The sequence below is a fragment of the Danio rerio genome, chromosome 15 (assembly GCF_052040795.2).
Source record: "Danio rerio strain M-AB ecotype USA chromosome 15, GRCz13ab, whole genome shotgun sequence".
In the NCBI taxonomy this organism is placed as follows: Eukaryota; Metazoa; Chordata; class Actinopteri; order Cypriniformes; family Danionidae; genus Danio; species Danio rerio.
In genome coordinates this window covers 7,641,199-7,665,680 of record NC_141035.1, presented here as the reverse complement: position 1 = coordinate 7,665,680, position 24,482 = coordinate 7,641,199, and positions in this window count along the sequence as shown.

Below are 24,482 nucleotides of genomic sequence, written 5' to 3'. Positions count from 1 at the left end.
CAGGGGTCCACCTCTCTCCCTGGACTTGCAGTATGGGCCCAAGAGTGCCCCCTGGCCCTCCACCTAGGGGCCTCTGACCCCAGTTAGCTACCCAGGGGTCCACCTCTCTCCCCTGACTTGCAATATGGGCCCAAGGCTGCCCCCTGGCCCCTTTACCTAGGGGTCTCTGACCCTAGCAAGCTACCCAGGGGTCCATGTCTCTACCTTGACTTGTAGTATAGGCCCCAGGGTGGCCCTTGGCTCTCCACCTAGGGGCCTCTGACCCCAGCAAGCTACCCAGGGTCCACCTATCTCCCTGGACTTGCAGTATGGGCCCCAGGATGCCCCCATGCCCTCAACCTAGGGGCCTCTAACCCCAGCAAGCTACCCAGGGGTCCACCTCTCTCCCCTGACTTGCAGTACAGGCCCCAGGGTGCCCCCTGGCCCTGCACTTTGAGGTCTCTGACCCCAGCAAGCTACCCAGGGGTCCACCTCTCTCCCTGGAATTGCACTATAGTCCCCAGGGTGCCCCCTGGCCATACACCTAGGGGCCTCTGACCCCAGCAAGCTACCCAGGGGTCCACCTCCCACTCTGGACTTATAGTATAGGCCCCAGGGTGCCCCCTTGCAGTCCACCTAGGGGCCTCTGACCCCAGCAAGCTACCCAGGGGTCAACAACTATCCCTCAACTTGCAGTAGAGGCCCCAGGGTGCCCCCTTGCCCTGCACCTAGGGGCCTCTGACCCCAGCAAGCTACTCAAGGGTCCACATCTCTCCATGGACTTGCAGTATAGGCCCCAGGGTGCCCCCTGGTCCTCCACCTAGGGGCCTAAGACCCCAGCAAGCTACCCAGGGGGTCCACCTCTCCCCCTGGACTTTCAGTATAGTCCCCAGGATGCCCCCATGCCCTCCACCTAGAGGCCTCTGACCCCAGCAAGCTAGCCAGGGGTCCACTTCTCTCCCTGGACTTGCACTATAGGCCCCAGGAAGCCCCCTGGCCTTCCACCTAGGGGCCTGCCCTCCACCTAGGGTCCTCTGACCCCAGCAAGCAACCCAGGGGTCCACCTCCTACTCTGGACTTGCAGTATAGGCCCCATGGTGCTCCCATGCCCTCTACCTAGGGGCCTCTGACCCCAGCAAGCTACCCAGGGGTCCACCTCTCTCCCTGGACTTGCACTATAGGCCCCAAGGTGCCCCCTGGCCCTTAACCTAGGGGCCTCTGACCCCAGCAAGCTACCAAGGAGTCCACCTCTCTCCCCTGACTTGCAGTATAGGCCCCAGGGTGCCCCCTGGGCCTCCACTTAAAGGCCTCTGACCCCAGCAAGCTACCCAGGGGTCCACCTCTCTCCCTGGACTTGCACTATAGGCTCCAGAGTGCCGACTTGCCCTCTACCTAGGGGCCTCTGACCCCAGCAAGCTACCCAGGGGTCCACCTCTCTCCCTGGACTTGCAGTATGAGCCCCAGGGTGCCCCCTTGCTATCCACCTAGGGGCCTCGGACCCCAGCAAGCATCCCAGGGGTCCACCTCTCTCCCTGGACTTGCAGTATGGGCCCAAGAGTGCCCCCTGGCCCTCCACCTAGGGGCCTCTGACCCCAGTTAGCTACCCAGGGGTCCACCTCTCTCCCCTGACTTGCAATATGGGCCACAGGGTGCCCCCTGACCCCTTCACCTAGGGTCCTCTGACCCCAGCAAGCTACCCAGGGGTCCAAATCTCTCCCTGGACTTGCAGTATGAGCCCCAGGGTGCCCCCTTGCTATCCACCTAGGGACTTCTGACCCCAGCAAGCTACCCAGGGGTCCACCTCTCTCCCTGGACTTGCACTATAGGCCCCAGGGTGCCCCCTGGCCATCCACCTAGGGGCCTCTGACCCCAGCAAGCTACCCAGTTGTCCACCTCCCACTCTGGACTTGCAGTATAGGCCCCAGGGTGCCCCCATGTCCTCCACCTAGGGGCCTCTGACCCCAGCAAGCTACCCAAGGGTCCACCTCTCTCCCCTGACTTGCAGTATAGGCCCCAGGGTAACCCCCTGGCCATCCACCTAGGGGCCTCTGACCCAAGAAAGCTACCCAGGGATCCACCTCTCTCCCCTGACTTGCAGTATGGGCCCAAGGGTGCCCCCTGGTCCTTTCACCTAGGGGTCTCTGACCCTACCAAGCTACCCAGGGGTCCATGTCTCTACCTTGACTTGTAGTATAGGCCCCAGGGTGGCCCTTGGCTCTCCACCTAGGGGCCTCTGACCCCAGCAAGCTACCCAGGGTCCACCTCTCTCCCTGGACTTGCAGTAAGGGCCCCAGGGTGCCCCCTTGTCCTCCACCTTGGGGCCTCGGACCCCAGCAAGCAACCCAGGGGTCCACCTCTCTGCCTGGACTTGCAGTATGAGCCCCAGGGTGCCCCCTTGCTATCCACCTAGGGACTTCTGACCCCAGCAAGCTACCCAGGGGTCCACCTCTCTCCCTGGACTTGCACTATAGGCCCCAGGGTGCCCCCTGGCCATCCACTTAGGGGCCTCTGACCCCAGCAAGCTACCCAGGGGTCCACCTCCCACTCTGGACTTGCAGTATAGGCCCCAGGGTGCCCCCATGTCCTCCACCTAGGGGCCTCTGACCCAAGAAAGCTACCCAGGGATCCACCTCTCTCCCCTGACTTGCAGTATGGGCCCAAGGCTGCCCCCTGGCCCCTTTACCTAGGGGTCTCTGACCCTAGCAAGCTACCCAGGGGTCCATGTCTCTACCTTGACTTGTAGTATAGGCCCCAGGGTGGCCCTTGGCTCTCCACCTAGGGGCCTCTGACCCCAGCAAGCTACCCAGGGTCCACCTATCTCCCTGGACTTGCAGTATGGGCCCCAGGGTGCCCCCTTGTCCTCCACCTTGGGGCCTCGGACCCCAGCAAGCAACCCAGGGGTCCACCTCTCTGCCTGGACTTGCAGTATAGGCCCCAGGGTGCCCCTTTGCCTTCCACCTAGGATCTCTGACCCCAGCAAGCTACCCAGGGGTCCACCTCTCTCTGTGGACTTGCAATATAGGCCCCAGGGTGCCCCCTTGCTCTCCACCTAGGGGCCTGTGACCCCAGCAAGCTACCCAGGGGTCCACCTCTCTCCCTGGACTTGCAGTATGAGCCCCAGTATGCCCCCTTGCCCTCCACCTAGTGGCCTTGGACCCCAGCAAGCTACCCAGGGGTCCACCTCTCTCCCTGGACTTGCAGTATGAGCCCCAGGGTGCCTCCTTGCTATCCACCTAGGGGCCTCGGACCCCAGCAAGCAACCCAGGGGTCCACCTCTCTCCCTGGACTTGCAGTAAGGGCCCAAGGGTGCCCCCTGGCCCTCCACCTAGGGGCCTCTGACCCCAGCAAGCTACCCAGGGGTCCAACTCTCTCCCCTGACTTGCAGTATGGGCTCCAGGGTGCCCCCTGGCCCCTTCACCTACGGGCCTCTGACCCTAGCAAGCTACCCAGGGGTCCATGTCTCTACCTGGACTTGCAGTATAGGCCCCAGGGTGGCCCTTGGCTCTCCACCTAAGGGCCTCTGACCCCAGCAAGCTACCCAGGGGTCCACCTCCCACTCTGGACTTGCAGTATAGGCCCCAGAGTGCCTCCTTGCAGTCCACTTAGGGGCCTCTGACCCATGCAAGCTACCCAGTGGTCCACCTCTCCCCCTAGACATTCAGTATAGGCCCCAGGATGCCCCCATGCCCTCCACCTAGGGGCCTCTGACCCCAGCAAGCTACCCAGGGGTCCACCTATTCCCCTGGACAAGCAGTACAGGCCGCAGGATGCCCCCATGTCCTCCACCTAGGGGCCTCTGACCCCAGCAAGCAACCCAGGGGTCCACCTCTCTCCCCTGACTTGCAGTATGGGCTCCAGGGTGCCCCCTGGCCCCTTCACCTAGGGGCCTCTGACCCTAGCAAGCTACCCAGGGGTCCATGTCTCTACCTGGACTTGCAGTATAGGCCCCAGGGTGGCCCTTGGCTCTCCACCTAAGGGCCTCTGACCCCAGCAAGCTACCCAGGGGTCCACCTCCCACTCTGGACTTGCAGTATAGGCCCCAGAGTGCCTCCTTGCAGTCCACTTAGGGGCCTCTGACCCAAGCAAGCTACCCAGGGGTCCACCTCGCCCCCTAGACATTCAGTATAGGCCCCAGGATGCCCCCATGCCCTCCACCTAGGGGCCTCTGACCCCAGCAAGCTACCCAGGGGTCCACCTATTCCCCTGGACAAGCAGTACAGGCCGCAGGATGCCCCCATGTCCTCCACCTAGGGGCCTCTGACCCCAGCAAGCTACCCAGGGGTCCACCTCTCCCCCTGGACTTGCAGTACAGGCCCCAGGATGCCCCCATGTCCTCCACCTAGGGGCCTCTGACACAAGCAAGCTACCCAGGGGTCCATGTCCCAATCTGGACTTGCAGTATAGGCCCCAGGGGGCCCCCTTGCAGTCAACCTAGGGGCCTCTGACACAAGCAAGCTACCCAGGGGTACACTTATCCTCCTCGACTTGCTTTAAAGGCCCCAGTGTGCCTCCATGTCCTCCACCTAGGGGCCTTTAACCCCAGTAAGCTACCCAGGGGTCCACCTCCCACTCTTGACTTGCAGTATAGGCCCCAAGGTGCCCCATTGCACTCCATTTAGGGGCCTCTTACCTAAGCAAGTTACCCAGGGGTCCACCTCTCAACCTGGACTTTCAGTATAGGCCCCAGGATGCCCCTATTCCCTCCACCTAGGGGCCTCTGACCCCAGCAAGCTACCCAGTGTTCCACGTCTCTCCCCTGATTTGCAGTATAGGTCCCAGCGTGCCCCCTGGCCCTCCACCGAGGGGTCTCTGACCCCAGCAAGCTAGCCAGGTGTCCACTTCTCTCCCTGGACTTGCAGTATAGGCCCCAGGATGCCCCCTTGCCCTCCACCTAGGGATCTCTGACACCAGCAAGCAACCCAGGGGTCCACCTCTCTCCCTGGACTTGCAGTATGGGCCCAAGGGTGCCCCTGGCTCTCCACCTAGGGGCCTCTGACCCCAGCGAGCTACTCTGGGGTCCACCTCTCTCCGTGGACTTGCAGTATGGGCGCCAGGGTGCCCCCTTGAAGTCCACCTAGGGGCTTCTGACCCCAGCAAGCTACCCGGGGGTCAACCTCTCTCCCAGGACTTGCAGAATAGGCCCCATGGTGCCCCTCGACCCTCCACTTAGGGGCCTGTGACCCCAGCAAGCTACCCAGGGGTCCACCTCTCTCCCTGGACTTGCACTATAGGCTCCAGAGTGCCGACTTGCCCTCTACCTAGGGGCCTCTGACCCCAGCAAGCTACCCAGGGGTCCACCTCTCTCCCTGGACTTGCAGTATGAGCCCCAGGGTGCCCCCTTGCTATCCACCTAGGGGCCTCGGACCCCAGCAAGCATCCCAGGGGTCCACCTCTCTCCCTGGACTTGCAGTATGGGCCCAAGAGTGCCCCCTGGCCCTCCACCTAGGGGCCTCTGACCCCAGTTAGCTACCCAGGGGTCCACCTCTCTCCCCTGACTTGCAATATGGGCCACAGGGTGCCCCCTGACCCCTTCACCTAGGGTCCTCTGACCCCAGCAAGCTACCCAGGGGTCCAAATCTCTCCCTGGACTTGCAGTATGAGCCCCAGGGTGCCCCCTTGCTATCCACCTAGGGACTTCTGACCCCAGCAAGCTACCCAGGGGTCCACCTCTCTCCCTGGACTTGCACTATAGGCCCCAGGGTGCCCCCTGGCCATCCACCTAGGGGCCTCTGACCCCAGCAAGCTACCCAGTTGTCCACCTCCCACTCTGGACTTGCAGTATAGGCCCCAGGGTGCCCCCATGTCCTCCACCTAGGGGCCTCTGACCCCAGCAAGCTACCCAAGGGTCCACCTCTCTCCCCTGACTTGCAGTATAGGCCCCAGGGTAACCCCCTGGCCATCCACCTAGGGGCCTCTGACCCAAGAAAGCTACCCAGGGATCCACCTCTCTCCCCTGACTTGCAGTATGGGCCCAAGGGTGCCCCCTGGTCCTTTCACCTAGGGGTCTCTGACCCTACCAAGCTACCCAGGGGTCCATGTCTCTACCTTGACTTGTAGTATAGGCCCCAGGGTGGCCCTTGGCTCTCCACCTAGGGGCCTCTGACCCCAGCAAGCTACCCAGGGTCCACCTCTCTCCCTGGACTTGCAGTAAGGGCCCCAGGGTGCCCCCTTGTCCTCCACCTTGGGGCCTTGGACCCCAGCAAGCAACCCAGGGGTCCACCTCTCTGCCTGGACTTGCAGTATGAGCCCCAGTGTGCCCCCTTGCTATCCACCTAGGGACTTCTGACCCCAGCAAGCTACCCAGGGGTCCACCTCTCTCCCTGGACTTGCACTATAGGCCCCAGGGTGCCCCCTGGCCATCCACTTAGGGGCCTCTGACCCCAGCAAGCTACCCAGGGGTCCACCTCCCACTCTGGACTTGCAGTATAGGCCCCAGGGTGCCCCCATGTCCTCCACCTAGGGGCCTCTGACCCCAGCAAGCTACCCAAGGGTCCACCTCTCTCCCCTGACTTGCAGTATAGGCCCCAGGGTAACCCCCTGGCCATCCACCTAGGGGCCTCTGACCCAAGGAAGCTACCCAGGGATCCACCTCTCTCCCCTGACTTGCAGTATGGGCCCAAGGCTGCCCCCTGGCCCCTTTACCTAGGGGTCTCTGACCCTAGCAAGCTACCCAGGGGTCCATGTCTCTACCTTGACTTGTAGTATAGGCCCCAGGGTGGCCCTTGGCTCTCCACCTAGGGGCCTCTGACCCCAGCAAGCTACCCAGGGTCCACCTATCTCCCTGGACTTGCAGTATGGGCCCCAGGGTGCCCCCTTGTCCTCCACCTTGGGGCCTCGGACCCCAGCAAGCAACCCAGGGGTCCACCTCTCTGCCTGGACTTGCAGTATAGGCCCCAGGGTGCCCCTTTGCCTTCCACCTAGGATCTCTGACCCCAGCAAGCTACCCATGGGGTCCACCTCTCTCTGTGGACTTGCAATATAGGCCCCAGGGTGCCCCCTTGCTCTCCACCTAGGGGCCTGTGACCCCAGCAAGCTACCCAGGGGTCCACCTCTCTCCCTGGACTTGCAGTATGAGCCCCAGTATGCCCCCTTGCCCTCCACCTAGTGGCCTTGGACCCCAGCAAGCTACCCAGGGGTCCACCTCTCTCCCTGGACTTGCAGTATGAGCCCCAGGGTGCCTCCTTGCTATCCACCTAGGGGCCTCAGACCCCAGCAAGCAACCCAGGGGTCCACCTCTCTCCCTGGACTTGCAGTAAGGGCCCAAGGGTGCCCCCTGGCCCTCCACCTAGGGGCCTCTGACCCCAGCAAGCTACCCAGGGGTCCAACTCTCTCCCCTGACTTGCAGTATGGGCTCCAGGGTGCCCCCTGGCCCCTTCACCTACGGGCCTCTGACCCTAGCAAGCTACCCAGGGGTCCATGTCTCTACCTGGACTTGCAGTATAGGCCCCAGGGTGGCCCTTGGCTCTCCACCTAAGGGCCTCTGACCCCAGCAAGCTACCCAGGGGTCCACCTCCCACTCTGGACTTGCAGTATAGGCCCCAGAGTGCCTCCTTGCAGTCCACTTAGGGGCCTCTGACCCATGCAAGCTACCCAGTGGTCCACCTCTCCCCCTAGACATTCAGTATAGGCCCCAGGATGCCCCCATGCCCTCCACCTAGGGGCCTCTGACCCCAGCAAGCTACCCAGGGGTCCACCTATTCCCCTGGACAAGCAGTACAGGCCGCAGGATGCCCCCATGTCCTCCACCTAGGGGCCTCTGACCCCAGCAAGCAACCCAGGGGTCCACCTCTCTCCCCTGACTTGCAGTATGGGCTCCAGGGTGCCCCCTGGCCCCTTCACCTAGGGGCCTCTGACCCTAGCAAGCTACCCAGGGGTCCATGTCTCTACCTGGACTTGCAGTATAGGCCCCAGGGTGGCCCTTGGCTCTCCACCTAAGGGCCTCTGACCCCAGCAAGCTACCCAGGGGTCCACCTCCCACTCTGGACTTGCAGTATAGGCCCCAGAGTGCCTCCTTGCAGTCCACTTAGGGGCCTCTGACCCAAGCAAGCTACCCAGGGGTCCACCTCGCCCCCTAGACATTCAGTATAGGCCCCAGGATGCCCCCATGCCCTCCACCTAGGGGCCTCTGACCCCAGCAAGCTACCCAGGGGTCCACCTATTCCCCTGGACAAGCAGTACAGGCCGCAGGATGCCCCCATGTCCTCCACCTAGGGGCCTCTGACCCCAGCAAGCTACCCAGGGGTCCACCTCTCCCCCTGGACTTGCAGTACAGGCCCCAGGATGCCCCCATGTCCTCCACCTAGGGGCCTCTGACACAAGCAAGCTACCCAGGGGTCCATGTCCCAATCTGGACTTGCAGTATAGGCCCCAGGGGGCCCCCTTGCAGTCAACCTAGGGGCCTCTGACACAAGCAAGCTACCCAGGGGTACACTTATCCTCCTCGACTTGCTTTAAAGGCCCCAGTGTGCCTCCATGTCCTCCACCTAGGGGCCTTTAACCCCAGTAAGCTACCCAGGGGTCCACCTCCCACTCTTGACTTGCAGTATAGGCCCCAAGGTGCCCCATTGCACTCCATTTAGGGGCCTCTTACCTAAGCAAGTTACCCAGGGGTCCACCTCTCCCCCTGGACTTTCAGTATAGGCCTCAGGATGCCCCTATTCCCTCCACCTAGGGGCCTCTGACCCCAGCAAGCTACCCAGTGTTCCACGTCTCTCCCCTGATTTGCAGTATAGGTCCCAGCGTGCCCCCTGGCCCTCCACCGAGGGGTCTCTGACCCCAGCAAGCTAGCCAGGTGTCCACTTCTCTCCCTGGACTTGCAGTATAGGCCCCAGGATGCCCCCTTGCCCTCCACCTAGGGATCTCTGACACCAGCAAGCAACCCAGGGGTCCACCTCTCTCCCTGGACTTGCAGTATGGGCCCAAGGGTGCCCCTGGCTCTCCACCTAGGGGCCTCTGACCCCAGCGAGCTACTCTGGGGTCCACCTCTCTCCGTGGACTTGCAGTATGGGCGCCAGGGTGCCCCCTTGAAGTCCACCTAGGGGCTTCTGACCCCAGCAAGCTACCCGGGGGTCAACCTCTCTCCCAGGACTTGCAGAATAGGCCCCATGGTGCCCCCTGACCCTCCACTTAGGGGCCTGTGACCCCAGCAAGCTACCCAGGGGTCCACCTCTCTCCCTGGACTTGCACTTTAGGCCCCAGGGTGCCCCCTTTTCCTCCACCTAGGGGCCTCGGACCCCAGCAAGCAACCCATGGGTCCACCTCTCTCCCTGGACTTGCAGTATGGGCCCCAGGGTGCGCCCTTGTCCTCCACCTAGGGGCCTCGGAGCCCAGCAAGCAACCCAGGGGTCCACCTCTCTCCCTGGACTTGCAGTATAGGCCCCAGGGTGCCCCTGGCCCTCCACTTAGGGGCCTCTGACCCCAGCAAGCCACCCAGGGGTCCATCTCTTCCCCTGGACATGCAGTATAGGCCCCAGGGTGCCCCTTTGCCCTCCACCTAGGATCTCTGACCCCAGCAAGCTACCCAGGGGTCCACCTCTCTCTGTGGACCTGCAATATAGGCCCCAGGTTGCCCCCTTGTTCTCCACCTAGGGGCCTGTGACCCCAGCAAGCTACCCAGGGATCCACCTCTCTCCCTGGACTTAGAGTATGAACCCCAGGGTGCCCCCTTGCCCTCCACCTAGGGGCCTCGGACCTCAGCAAGCAACCCAGGGGTCCACCTCTCTCCCTGGACTTGCAGTAAGGGCCCAAGGGTGCCCCCATGCCCTCCACCTAGGGGCCTCTGACCCCAACAAGCTACCTAGGGGTCCACCTCTCTCCCCTGACTTGCAGTATAGGCCCCAGGGTGCCCCCCTGGCCCTCCACCTAGGGGCTTCTGACCCCAGCAAGCTACCCAGGGATCCACCTCTCTCCCTGGACTTAGAGTATGAGCCCCAGGGTGCCCCCTTGCCCTCCACCTAGGGGCCTCGGACCTCAGCAAGCAACCCAGGGGTCCACCTCTCTCCCTGGACTTGCAGTAAGGGCCCAAGGGTGCCCCCATGCCCTCCACCTAGGGGCCTCTGACCCCAACAAGCTACCTAGGGGTCCACCTCTCTCCCCTGACTTGCAGTATAGGCCCCAGGGTGCCCCCCTGGCCCTCCACCTAGGGGCTTCTGACCCCAGCAAGCTACCCAGGGGTCCACCTCTCTCCCTGTACTTGCACTATAGGCCCCAGGGTGCCCCCTGGCCCTCAAACTCGGGGCCTCTGACCTCAGCAAGCTACCCAGGGCTCCGCTTCTCTCTCTGGACTTGCAGTATAGGCCCTAGGGTGCCCCCCGGCCCTCCACTTAGGGGCTTCTGACCCCAGCAAGCTAGCCTGGGGTCCACCTCTCTCCCAGGACTTGCAGTGTTGGCCCCATGGTGCCCCCTGACCCTCCACTTAGGGGCCTGTGACCCCAGCAAGCTACTCAGGGGTCCACCTCTCTCCCTGGACTTGCAGTATAGGCCCCAGGGTACCCCCTGGCCCTCAACCTAGGGGCCTCTGACCCCAGAAAGCTACCCAGGGGTCCACCTCTCTCCCTGGACTTGCACTTTAGGCCCCAGGGTGCCCCCTGGCCCTCAACCTAGTGGCCTCTGACCCCGGCAAGCTACCCAGGGGTCCACCTCTCTCCCTGGACTTGCACTTTAGGCCCCTGGGTGCCCCATGGCCCTCCACCTAGGGGCCTCTGACCCCAGCAAGCTACCCATGGGTCCACATCTCTCCCTGGACTTGCAGAATAGGCCATAAGCTGCCTCCTGGCCCTACACCTAGGGGCCTCAGACCCCAGCAAGCTACCCAGGGGTCCACCTATCCCCCTGGACTTGCAGTACAGGCCACAGGATGCGCCCATGTCCTCCACCTAGTGGCCTCTGACCCCAGCAAGCTACCCAGGGGTCCATGTCTTTACCTGGACTTGCAGTATAGGACCCAGTGTGCCCCCTTGCATTCCACCTAGGGGCCTCTGACAATAGCAAGCTACCCAGGGGTCCACCTCTCCCCCTGGACTTTCAGTATAGGCCCCAGGATGCCCCCATGCCCTCCACCTAGAGGCCTCTGACCCCAGCAAGCTACCCAAGGGTCCACCTCTCTCCCCTGACTTGCAGTATAGGCCCCAGGGTGCCTCCCTGGCCATCCACCTAGGGGCTTCTGACCCCAGCTAGCTACCCAGGGGTCCACATCTCTCCCAGGACCTGCAGTATAGGCCCCATGGTGCCCCCTGACCCTCCACTTATGGGCCTCTGAACCCAGCAACCTACCCAGGGGTCCACCTCTCTCTCTGGACTTGCACTATAGGCCCCAGGGTTCCCCCTATCCCTTAACCTAGGGGCCTCTGACCCCAGCAAGCTACCCAGGGGTCCACCTCTCTCCCTGGACTTGCACTATAGGCCCCAAGGTGCCCCCATGTCTTCCACTTAGGGGCCTGTGACCCCAGCAAGCTACCCAGGGGTCCACCTCTCTCCACTGACTTGCAGTATGGGCCCCAGGGTGCCCCCTGGCCCTCCACCGAGGGGTCTCTGACCCCAGCAAGCTAGCCAGGGGTCCACCTCTCTCCCTGGATTTGTAGTATAGGTCCCAGGATGCCTCCTTGCCCTCCACCTAGGAACCTCTGACACCAGCAAGCATTCCAGGGGTCCACCTCTCTCCCTGGACTTGCAGTATGGGCCCAAGTGTTCCCCCTGGCCCTCCACCTAAGGGCCTCTGACCGCAGCAAGCTACCCTGTGGTCCACCTCTCTCCGTGGACTTGCAGTATGGGCCCCAGGGTGCCCCCTTCCCCTCCACCTAGAGGCCTCTGACCCCAGCAAGCTACCCAGGGCTCCATGTCTCTACCTGGACTTGCAGTCTAGGCCCCAGGGTGCCCCTTGGCCCTCCACCTAGGGGCCTCTGACCCCAGCAAGATTCCCAGGGGTCCACTTCCCATTCTGGACTTGCAGTATAGGCCCCAGGGTGCCCCCTTGCAGTCCACCTAGGGGCCTCTGACCCAAGCAAGCTACCCAGGGGTCCACCTCTCCCCTTGGACTTTAAGTATAGACCGCAGGATGCCCCCATGCCCTCCACCTTAGGGCATCTGACCCCAGCAAGCTACCCAAGGGTCCACCTCTCTCGCCTGACTTGCAGTATAGGCCCCATTGTGCCCCCCTGGCCATCCACCTAGGGGCCTCTGACCCCAGCAAGCTACCCTGGGGTCCACCTCTCTCCCAGGTCTTGCAGTATAGGCCCCATGGTGCCCTCTGACCCTCCACTAAGGGGCCTGTGACCCCAGCAAGCTACCCAAGGGTCCACCTCTCTCCCTGGACTTGCAGTATGGACCCTAGGGTGCACCCTTGCCCTCCACCTAGGGACCTCGGACCCCAGCAAGCAACCCAGGGATCCACCTCTCTCCCTGGACTTACAGTGTGGGCCCAAGGGTGCGCCCTGGCTCTCCACCTAGGGGCCTCTGACCCTAGCAAGCTACCCAGGGGTCCACCTCTCTACACTGACTTGCAGTATGGGCCTCAGGGTGCCCCCTGGCCCTCCACTTAGGGGCTTCTGACCCCAGCAAGCTACCCAGGGCTGCACCTCTCTCCCTGGTCTTGCAGTATAGGCCCCAGGGTGCCCCCTTAAAGTCCACCTAGGGGCCTCTGACCAAAGCAAGCTACCCAGAGGTCCACCCCTCTCCCCTGACTTGCAGTACAGGCCCCTGGGTGCCCCATGGCCCTCCACTTAGAGGCCTCTGACCCCAGCAAGCTACCCTGGGGTCCACCTCTCTCCCTGGACTTGCACTATAGGCCCCAGGGTGCCCCCTGGCCATTAACCTAGGGGCCTCTGACTCCAGCAAGCTACCCAGGGGTCCACCTCCCACTCTGGACTTGCAGTATAGGCCCCAGGGTGCCCCCTTGCAGTCCACCTAGGGGCCTCTGACCCAAGCAAGCTACCCAGGGGTCCACCTTTCCCCCCTGGACTTTCAGTATAGTCCCCAGGATGCCCCCATGCCCTCCACCTAGGGGCCTCTGACCCCAGCAAGCTACCCAGGGGTCCACCTCTCTCCCCTGACTTGCAGTATAGGCCCCAGGGTGCCCCCCTGGCCCCTTCACCTAGGGGTCTCTGACCCTAGCAAGCTACCCAGGGGTCCATGTCTCTCCCTGGACTTGCAGTAGAGGCCCCAGGGTGCCCGCTTGCCCTCCACCTAGGGGCCTCGGACCCCAGCAAGCTACCCAGGGGTCCACCTCTGTCCCTGGACTTGCAGTATGGGCCCTAGGGTGCCCCTTTGCCCTCCACCTAGGGGCCTCTGACCCCAGCAAGCAACCCAAGGGTCCACCTCTCTCCCTGGACTTGCAGTATGGGCCCTAGGGTGCCCCCTTGCCATCCACCTAGGGACTTCTGACCCCAGCAAGCTACCCAGGGGTCCACCTCTCTCCCTGGACTTGCAGTAAAGGCCCCAGGGTGCCGCCTGGCCCTTCACCTAGGGGCCTGTGACCCCAGCAAGCTACCCAGGGGTCCACCTCTCTCCCTGGACTTGCAGTATGGGCCCCAGGGTGCCCCCTTGCCCTCCACCTAGGGGCCTCGGACCCCAGCAAGCAACCCAGGGGTCCACCTCTCTCCCTGGACTTGCAAAATAGGCCCCAGGGTGCCTCCTGGCCCTCCACTTTGGGGCCTCTGACCCCAGCAAGCTACTCAGGGGTCCACCTCTCCCCCTGACTTGCAGTATAGGCCCCAGAGTGCCCCCTGGCCCTCCACCTAGGGGTTTTTGACCCCAGCAAGCTACCCAGGGGTCCACCTCTCTCCCTGGACTTGCAGTATAGGCCACAGGGTGCCCCCTTGCCCTCCACCTAGGGGCCTCTGACCCCAGCAAGCTACCCAGGGGTCCACCTCTCTACACTGACTTGCAGTATGGGCCCCAGGGTGCCCCCTGGCCTTCCACTTAGGGGCTTCTGATCCCAGCAAGCTACCCAGGGCTGCACATCTCTCCCTGGACTTGCAGTATAGGCCCTAGGGTGCCCCCTTAAAGTCCACCTAGGGGCCTCTGACCAAAGCAAGCTACCCAGAGGTCCATCCCTCTCCCCTGACTTGCAGTATAGGCCCCTGGGTGCCCCATGGCCCTCCACTTAGAGGCCTGTGACCCCAGCAAGCTACCCAGGGGTCCACCTCTCTCCCTGGACTTGCACTATAGGCCCCAGGGTGCCCCCTGGCCATCCACCTAGGGGCCTCTGACTCCAGCAAGCTACCCAGGGTTCCACCTCCCACTCTGGACTTGCAGTATAGGCCCCACGGTGCCCCCTTGCAGTCCACCTAGGGGCCTCTGACCCAAGCAAGCTACCCAGGGGTGCACCTTTCCCCCTGGACTTTCAGTATAGTCCCCAGGATGCCCCCATGCCCTCCACCTAGGGGCCTCTGACCCCAGCAAGCTACCCAGGGGTCCACCTCTCTCTCCTGACTTGCAGTATAGGCCCCAGGGGGTCCCCCTGGCCCTCCACCTAGGGGCCACTGACCCCAGCAAGCTACCCAGGGGTCCACCTCTCTCCCAGGCCTTGCAGTAAAGGCACCAGGGTGCCCCCTTGCCCTCCACCTTGGGGCCTCTGACCCCAGCAAGCTACCCAGGGGTCCACCTCCCACTCTGGACTTGCAGTATACGCTCCAGGGTGCCCCCTTGCAGTACACCTAGGGGCCTCTGACCCAAGCAAGCTACCCAGGGGTCCACCTCTTCCCCTTGACTTTCAGTACAGGCCCCAGGATGCCCCTATGCCCTCCACCTAGGGGCCTCTGACCCCAGCAAGCTACCCAAGGGTCCACCTCTCTCCCCTGACTTGCAGTATAGGCCCCAGGGTGCCCCCCTGGCCATCCACCTAGGGGCTTCTGACCCCAGCAAGCTACCCAGGGGTCCACCTCTCTCCCAGGGCTTGCAGTATATGCCCCATGGTGCCCCCTGACCCTCCACTTAGGTGCCCTTTGACCCCAGCAAGCTACCCATAGTCCATCTCTCTCCCTGGAATTGCACTATAGGCCCCAGGGTGCCCCCTGGACCTCAACCTAGAGGCTTTGACCCCAGCAAGCTACCCAGGGGTCCACCTCTCTCCCTGGACTTGCAGTATGAGCCCAAGGATGCCCCCTTGCCCTCCACCTAGGGGCCTTGGACCCCAGCAAGCTACCCAGGGGTCCACCTCTCCCCCTGGACTTTCAGTATAGGCCCCAGGATGCCCCCATGCCCTCCACCTAGGGGCCTCTGACCCCAGCAAGCTACCCAAGGGTCCACCTCTCTCCCCTGACTTGCAGTATAGGCCCCAGGGTGCCTCCCTGGCCATCCACCTAGGGGCTTCTGACCCCAGCTAGCTACCCAGGGGTCCACATCTCTCCCAGGACCTGCAGTATAGGCCCCATGGTGCCCCCTGACCCTCCACTTAGGGGCCTCTGAACCCAGCAACCTACCCAGGGGTCCACCACTCTCTCTGGACTTGCACTATAGGCCCCAGGGTTCCCCCTGGCCCTCAACCTAGGGGCCTCTGACCCCAGCAAGCTACCCAGGGGTCCACCTCTCTCCACTGACTTGCAGTATGGGCCCCAGGGTGCCCCCTGGCCCTCCACCTAGAGGCCTCTTACCCCAGCAAGCTACCCAGGGGTCTACCCCTCCCCCTGGACTTTCAGTTTAGGCCCCAGGATGACCCCATGCCCTCCACCTAGGGGCCTTTGACCCCAGCGAGCTACCCACGGGTCCACCTCTCCACCTGGACTTTCAGTATAGGCTCCAGGATGCCCCCATGCCCTCTACCTAGGGGCCTCTGACCCCAGCAAGCTACCCAGGGGTCCACCTCTCTCCCCTGACTTGCAGTATAGGCCCCAGCGTGCCCCCTGGCCCTCCACCGAGGGGTCTCTGACCCCAGCAAGCTAGCCAGGGGTCCACCTCTCTCTCTGGATTTGCAGTATAGGTCCCAGGATGCCTCCTTGCCCTCCATCTAGGAGCCTCTGACACCAGCAAGCAACCCAGGGGTCCAACTCTCTCCCTGGACTTGCAGTATGGGCCCAAGTGTGCCCCCTGGCCCTCCACCTAAGGGCCTCTGACCCCAGCAAGCTACCCTGGGGTCCAACTCTCTCCGTGGACTTGCAGTATGGGCCCCAGGGTGCCCCCTTTCCCTCCACCTAGAGGCCTCTGACCCCAGCAAGCTACCCAGGGCTCCATGTCTCTACCTGGACTTGCAGTCTAGGCCCCAGGGTGCCCCTTGGCCCTCCACCTAGGGGCCTCTGACCCCAGCAAGCTACCCAGGGGTCCACTTCCCATTCTGGACTTGCAGTATAGGCCCCAGGGTGCCCCCTTGCAGTCCACCCAGGGGCCTCTGACCCAAGCAAGCTACCCAGGGGTCCACCTCTCCCCTTGGACTTTCAGTATAGACCCCAGGATGCCCCCATGCCCTCCACCTAGGGGCATCTGACCCCAGCAGGCTACCCAAGGGTCCACCTCTCTCCCCTGACTTGCAGTATAGGCCCCATTGTGCCCCCCTGTCCATCCACCTAGGGGCCTCTGACCCCAGCAAGCTACCCTGGGGTCCACCTCTCTCCCAGGTCTTGCAGTATAGGCCCCATGGTGCCCCCTGATCCTCCACTTAGGGGCCTGTGACCCCAGCAAGCTACCCAGGGGTCCTTGTCTCTCCCTGGACTTGCAGTATAGGCCCCATGGTGCCCCCTGGCCATCCACTTAGGGGCCTGTGACCCCAGCAAGCTACCCAGGGGTCCATCTCTCTCCCCTGACTTGCAGTATAGGCCTCAGGGTGCCCCTTGGCCCTCCACCTAGGGGCCTCTGACCCCAGCTAGCTACCCAACGGTCCACCTCCCACTCTGGACTTGCAGTATAGGCCCCAGGGTGCCCCTTGGCCCTCCACCTAGGGTCTTCTGACCCCAGCAAGCAACCCTGGGGTCCACCTCTCCGTTGACTTGCAGTAAGTGCACCAGGGTGCCCCCTTGTCCTCCACCTAGGGGCCTCTGACCCCAGCAAGCTACCCAGGGGTCCACCTCCCACTCTGGACTTGCAGTATAGGCCCCAGGGTGGCCCTGGCCCTCCACCTAGGGGCCTCTGACCCCAGCAAGCAACCCAGGGGTCCACCTCCCACTCTGGACTTGCAGTATAGGCCCCAGGGTGCCCCCTTGCAGTCCACCTAGGGGCCTCTGACCCAAGCAAGCTACCCAGGGGTCCACCTCTCTCCCTGGACTTGCACTATAGGCCCCAGGGTGCCCCCATGTCTTCCACCTAGGGGCCTCTGACCCCAGCAAATTACCCAGGGGTCCATGTCTCTCCCTGGACTTGTAGTATAGGCCCCATGGTGCCCCCTGGCCCTCCACTTAGGGGCCTGTGACCTCAGCAAGCAACCCAGGGGTCCACCTCCCACTCTGGACTTGCAGTATAGGCCCCAGGGTGCCCCCTTGCAGTCCACCTAGGGGCCTCTGACCCAAGCAAGCTACCCAGGGGTCCACCTCTCCCCTGGACTTTCAGTATAGGCCCCAGGATGCCCCCATGCCCTCCACCTATGTGCCTCTGACCCCAGCAAGCTACCCAAGGGTCCACCTCTCTCCCCTGACTTGCAGTATAGGCCCCAGGGTGCCCCCTTGCCCTCCACCTAGGGGCCTCTGACCCCAGCAAGCTACCCAGGGGTCCACCTCCCACTCTGGACTTGCAATTTAGGCCCCAGGGTGCCCCTTGGCCCTCCACCTAGGGGCCTCTGACCCCAGCAAGCTACCCAGGGGTCCACCTCCCACTCTGGACTTGCAATATAGGCCCCAGGGTGCCCCTTGGCCCTCCACCTAGGGGCCTCTGACCCCAGCAAGCAACCCAGGGGTCCACCTCCCACTCTGGACTTGCAGTATAGGCCCCAGGGTGCCCCCTTGCAGTCCACCTAGGGGCCTCTGACCCCAGCAAGCTACCCAAGGGTCCAACTCTCTCCCTTGACTTGCAGTATAGGCCCCAGGGTGCCCCCCTGGCCATCCACCTAGGGGCTTCTGACCCCAGCAAGCCACCCAGGGGTCCACCTCTCTCCCAGGACTTGCAGTATAGGCCCCCTGGTGCCCCTTGACCCTCCACTTAGGGGCCTGTGACCCCAGCAAGCTACCCAGGGGTCCACCTCTCTCCCAGGACTTGCACTATAGGCCCCATGGTGCCCCCTGACCCCCCACTTAGGGGCCTGTGAACCCAGCAACCTACCCAGGGGTACACCTCTCTCCCTGGACTTGCACTATAGGCCCCAGGGTGCCCCCATGTCTTCCACCTAGGGGCCTGTGACCCCAGCAAGCTACCCAGGGGTCCACCTCTCTCCCCTGACTTGCAGTATGGGCCCCAGGGTGCCCCCTGGCCCTCCACCTAGGGGCCTCTTACCCCAGCAAGCTACCCAGGGGTCCACCTCTCCCCCTGGACTTTCGGTATAGGCCCCAGGATGCCCCCATGCCCTCCACCTAGGGGCCTTTGACCCCAGCAAGCTACCCAGGGGTCCACATCTCCCCCTGGACTTTCAGTATAGGCCCCAGGGAGCCCCCTGGCCCTCAACCTAGTAGCCTATGACCCCAGCAAGCTACCCAGGAGTCCACCTCTCCCCCTGGACTTGCACTTTAGGCCCCAGGGTGCCTCATGGCCCTCCACCTAGGGGCCTCTGACCCCAGCAAGCTACTCATGGGTCCAAATCTCTCCCTGGACTTGCAGTATAGGCCATAGGCTGCCCCCTGGCCTTCCACCTAAGGGCCTCTGACCCCAGCAAGCTACCCAGGGGTCAACCTATCCCCCTGGACTTGCAGTACAGGCCAGAGGATGCCCCCATGTCCTCCACCTAGGGGCCTCTGACCCCAGCAAGCTACCCAGGGGTCCACCTCCCACTCTGGACTTGCAGTATAGGCCCCAGGGTGCCCACTTGCAGTCCACCTAGGGGCCTCTGACCCAAGCAAGCTACCCAGGGGTCCACCTCTCCCCTTGGACTTTCAGTATAGGCCCCAGGATGCCCCCATGCCCTCCACCTAGGGGCCTCTGACCCCAACAAGTTACCCAGGGGTCCACCTATCTCCCCTGACTTGCAGTATAGGCCCCAGCGTGCCCCCTGGCCCTTCACCGAGGGGTCTCTGAGCCCAGCAAGCTAGCCAGGGGTCCACCTCTCTCCCTGGACTTGCAGTAGAGGCCCCAGGATGCCCCCTTGCCCTCCACCTAGGGGCCTCTGACACCAGCAAGCAACCCAGGGGTCCACCTCTCTCCCTGGACTTGCAGTATGGGCCCAAGGGTGCCCCCTGGCCCTCCACCTAAGGGCCTCTGACCCCAGCAAGCTACCCAGGGGTCCATGTCTCTACCTGGACTTGCAGTATAGGCCCCAGGGTGCCCCTTGGCGCTCCACCTAGGGGCCTGTGACCCCAGCAATTTACCCAGGGGTCCACCTCCCACTCTGGACTTGCAGTATAGGCCCCAGGGTGCCCCCTTGCAGTCCACCTAGGGGCCTCTGACCCAAGCAAGCTACCCAGGGGTCCACCTCTCCCCCTGGACTTTCACTATAGGCCCCAGGATGACCCCATGCCCTCCTTCGGGCCTCTGACCCCAGCAAGCTACCCAAGGGTCCACCTCTCTCCCCTGACTTGCAGTATAGGCCCCTGGGTGCCCCCCTGGCCATCCACCTAGGGGCCTCTGACCCCAGCAAGCTACCCAGGGGTCCACCTCTCTCCCAGGACTTGCAGTATAGGCCCCATGGTGCCCCCTGACCCTCCACTTAGGGGCCTGTGACCCCAGCAAGCTACCCAGGGGTCCACCTCTTTCCCTGGACTTGCACTATAGAGCCCAGGGTTCCCCCTGGCCCTCAACCTAGGGGCCTCTGACCCCAACAAGCTACCCAGGGGTCCACCTCTCTCCCTGGACTTGCACTCTTGGCCATGGTGCCCCCATGTCTTCCACCTAGGGGCCTCTGACCCCAGCGAACTACCCAGGGGTCCATGTCTCTACCTGGACTTGCAGTATAGGCCACATGGTGTCCCCTGGCCCTCCACCTAGGGGCCTGTGACCCCAGCAAGCTACCCAGGGATCCACCTCTCTCCCTTGACTTAAAGTATGAGCCCCAGGGTGCCCCCTTGCCCACCACCTAGGGGCCTCTGACCCCAGCAAGCTACCCAGGGGTCCATGTCCAACTCTTGATTTGCAGTATAGGCCCCAGGGCGCCCCCTTGCAGTCCACTTAGGGGCCTCTGACCCCAGCAAGCTACCCAGGGGTCCACCTATCCCCCTGGACTTGCAGTACAGGCCCCAGGATGCCCCCATGTCCTCCACCTAGGGGCCTCTGACCCCAGCAAGCTACCCAGGGGTCCACCTCCCACTCTGGACTTGCAGTATAGGTCCCAGGGTGCCCCCTTGCAGTCCACTTAGGGGCCTCTGACCCAAGCAAGCTACCCAGGGGTCCACCTCTCCCCCTGGACTTTCAGTATAGACCCCAGGATGCCCCCATGCCCTCCACCTAGGGGCCTCTGACCCCAGCAAGCTACCCAGGGGTCCACCTCTCTCACCTGACTTGCAGTATAGGCCCCAGCATGCCCCCTGGCCCTCCACCGAGGGGTGTCTGACTCCAGCAAGCCAGCCAGGGGTCCACCTCTCTCCCTGGACTTGCAGTATAGGCCCCAGGATGCCCCCCTGGCCATCCACCTAGGGGCTTCTGACCCCAGCAAGCTACCCAGGGGTCCACCTCTCTCCCAGGACTTGCAGTATAGGCCCCATGGTGCCCCCTGGCCCTCCACTTAGGGGCCTGTGACACCAGCAAGCTACCCAGGGGTCCACCTTTCTCACTGGACTTGCACTATAGGCCCCTGGGTACCCCCTGGCCCTCAACCTAGTGGCCTCTGACCCCAGCAAGCTAGCCAGGGGTCCACTTCTCTCACTGGACTTGCAGTATAGGCCCCAGGATGCCCCCTTGCCCTCCACCTAGGGGCCTCTGACATCAGCAAGCAACCCAGGGGTCCACCTCTCTCCCTGGACTTGCAGTATGGGCCCAAGGGTGCCCCTGGTCCTCCACCTAGGGGCCTCTGACCCCAGCAAGCTACCCTGGGGTCCACCTCTCTCCCAGGACTTGCAGTTTAGGCCCCATGGTGCCCCCTGACCCTCCACTTAGGGGCCTGTGACCCCAGCAAGCTACCCAGGGATCCACCTCTCTCCCTGGACTTGCACTATAGGCCCCAGGGTGCCCCCTGGCCCTCAACCTAGGCGCCTCTGACCCCAGCAAGCTACCCAGGGGTCCACCTCTCTCCCTGGACTTGCAGTATAGGCCCCCTGGGGACCCCTTGCCCTCCACCTAGGGGTCCCTGACCCCAGCAAGCTACCCAGGGGTCCACCTCTCTCCCTGGACTTGCAGTATAGGACCCAGGGTGCCCCCTTGCCCTCCACCTAGGGGCCTCAGGCCTCAGCAAGCAACCCAGGGGTCCACCTCTCTCCCTGGACTTGCAGTATGGGCCCTAGGGTGCCCCCTTGCCCTCCACCTAGGGGCCTCTGACCCCAGCAAGCTACCCAGGGGTCCACCTCTCTCCCCTGACTTGCAGTATGGGCCCCAGGGTGCCCCCTGGCCCTCCACCTAGGGGCCTCTTACCCCAGCAAGCTACCCAGGGGTCCACCCCTCCCCCTGGACTTTCAGCATAGGCCCCAGGATGCCCCCATGCCCTCCACCTAGGGGCTTTTGACCCCAGCAAGCTACCCAGGGGTCCACATCTCCCCCTGGACTTTCAGTATAGGCCCCAGGGAGCCCCCTGGCCCTCAACCTAGTAGCCTCTGACCCCAGCAAGCTACCCAGGGGTCCACCTCTCCCCCTGGACTTGCACTTTAGGCCCCAGGGTGCCCCATGGCCCTCAACCTAGGGGCCTCTGACCCCAGCAAGCTACCCAGGGGTCCACCTCTCTCCCCTGACTTGCAGTATAGGCCCCAGGGTGCCCCCTGGCCCTCCACTTAGGGGCCTCTGACCCAAGCAAGCTACCCAGGGGTCCACCTCTCCCCCTGTACTTTCAGTATAGACCCCAGGATGCCCCCATGCCCTCCACCTAGGGGCCTCTGACCCCAGCAAGCTACCCATGGGTCCACCTCTCTCACCTGACTTGCAGTATAGGCCCCAGCGTGCCCCCTGGCCCTCCACCGAGAGGTCTCTGACTCCAGCAAGCCAGCCAGGGGTCCACCTTTTTGCCTGGACTTGTAGTATAGGCCCCAGGATGCCCCCCTGGCCATCCACCTAGGGGCTTCTGACCCCAGCAAGCTACCCAGCGGTCCACCTCTCTCCCAGGACTTGCAGTATAGACCCCATGGTGCCCCCTGGCCCTCCACTTAGGGGCCTGTGACACCAGCAAGCTACCCAGGGGTCCACCTCTCTCACTGGACTTGCACTATAGGCCCCAGGGTACCCCCTGGCCCTCAACCTAGTGGCCTCTGACCCCAGCAAGCCAGCCAGGGGTCCACTTCTCTGACTGGACTTGCAGTATAGGCCCCAGGATGCCCCCTTGCCCTCCACCTAGGGGCCTCTGACACCAGCAAGCAACCCAGGGGTCCACCTCTCTCCCTGGACTTGCAGTTTGGGCCCAAGGGTGCCCCTGGTCCTCCACCTAGGGGCCTCTGACCCCAGCAAGCTACCCTGGGGTCCACCTCTCTCCCAGGACTTGCAGTTTAGGCCCCATGGTGCCCCCTGACCCTCCACTTAGGGGCCTGTGACCCCAGCAAGCTACCCAGGGATCCACCTCTCTCCCTGGACTTGCACTATAGGCCCCAGGGTGCCCCCTGGCCCTCAACCTAGGGGCCTCTGACCCCAGCAAGCTACCCAGGGGTCCACCTCTCTCCCTGGACTTGCAGTATAGGCCCTAGGGTGACCCCTTGCCCTCCACCTAGGGGTCTCTGACCCCAGCAAGCTACCCAGGGGTCCACCTCTCTCCCTGGACTTGCAGTATAGGCCCTAGGGTGACCCCTTGCCCTCCACCTAGGGGTCTCTGACCCCAGCAAGCTACCCAGGGGTCCACCTCTCTCCCTGGACTTGCAGTATAGGCCCTAGGGTGACCCCTTGCCCTCCACCTAGGGGTCTCTGACCTCAGCAAGCAACCCAGGGGTCCACCTCTCTCCCAGGACTTGCAGTATGGGCCCTAGGGTGCCCCCTTGCCCTCCACCTAGGGGCCTCTGACCCCAGCAAGCTACCCAGGGGTCCACCTCTCTCACCTGACTTGCAGTATAGGCCCCAGCGTGCCCCCTGGCCCTCCACCGAGGAGTCTCTGACCCCAGCAAGCCAGCCAGGGGTCCACCTCTCTCCCTGGACTTGCAGTATAGGCCCCAGGATGCCCCCCTGGCCATCCACCTAGGGGCTTCTGACCCCAGCAAGCTACCCAGGGGTCCACCTCTCTCCCCGGACTTGCAGTATAGTGCCCATGGTGCCCCCTGGCCCTCCACTTAGGGGCCTGTGACACCAGCAAGCTACCCAGGGGTCCACCTCTCTCACTAGACTTGCACTATAGACCCCAGGGTGCCCCCTGGCCCTCAACCTAGGGGCCTCTGACCCCAGCAAGCTACCCAGGGGTCCACCTCTCTCCCTGGACTTGCACTATAGGCCCCAGGGTGCCCCCTGGCCCTCAACCTAGGGGCCTCTGACCCCAGCAAGCTACCCAGGGATCCACCTCTCTCCCTAGACTTAAACTTGCCTTGCCTTGCCTTGCCTTGCCTAAAGTGCATTTATATAGCACATTTCATACACAATGGCAATTCAAAGTGCTTTACATAAACAAGACCAAAAGAAACAAGTAAAATAAAAATAAAACAAATAATAAAAACAAAACAAAACATAAAAACAGGTAAAATGTGATATATAAGAATGAAGAAGAAGAGAAAAACATGATTGTGCAATCTGTCGGACGCAGCACAGTGCTCATTCAGTAAAGTCACAGCTAAACAGATGTGTTTTTAGTTTTGATTTGAATGTGCCTAATGTTGGAGCACATCTGATCATTTCTGGAAGCTGATTCCAGCAGCAAGGGGCATAGTGGCTAAAAGCCGATTCATCCTGCTTTGACTCAACTCTTAGATCTTTAGGATCATATAAACTAGAAGATCCGAGTGATCTGTTAGGTTTGTATTCAGTGAGCATATCTGTAATGTATTTAGGTCCTAGGCCATTTAGTGATTTGTAGACCAGTAATAATACTTTAAAATCTATTCTGAATGTAACTGGCAGCCAGTGTAAAGACCCGAGGACAGGTGTGATGTGCTCTGATTTTCTGGTTCTGGTTAGAATTCTGGCTGCAGCGTTCTGGATGAGCTGCAACTGTCTGACTGTCTTTTTAGGAAGACCAGTGAGGAGTCCATTACAGTAATCCACCCTGCTGCTGATAAAAGCATGAATACGTTTTTCTAAATCTTCACTAGAAACAAAGCATCTGATTCTTGCTATGTTTTTGAGATGATAGTAGGGCTGTAACGATACACCAAACCCACGATTCGGTTCGTATCACGATTTTTGACCCACGATTCGGTTCGTATCACGATTTTTTATTATTTTTTTTTTCGTGTGGG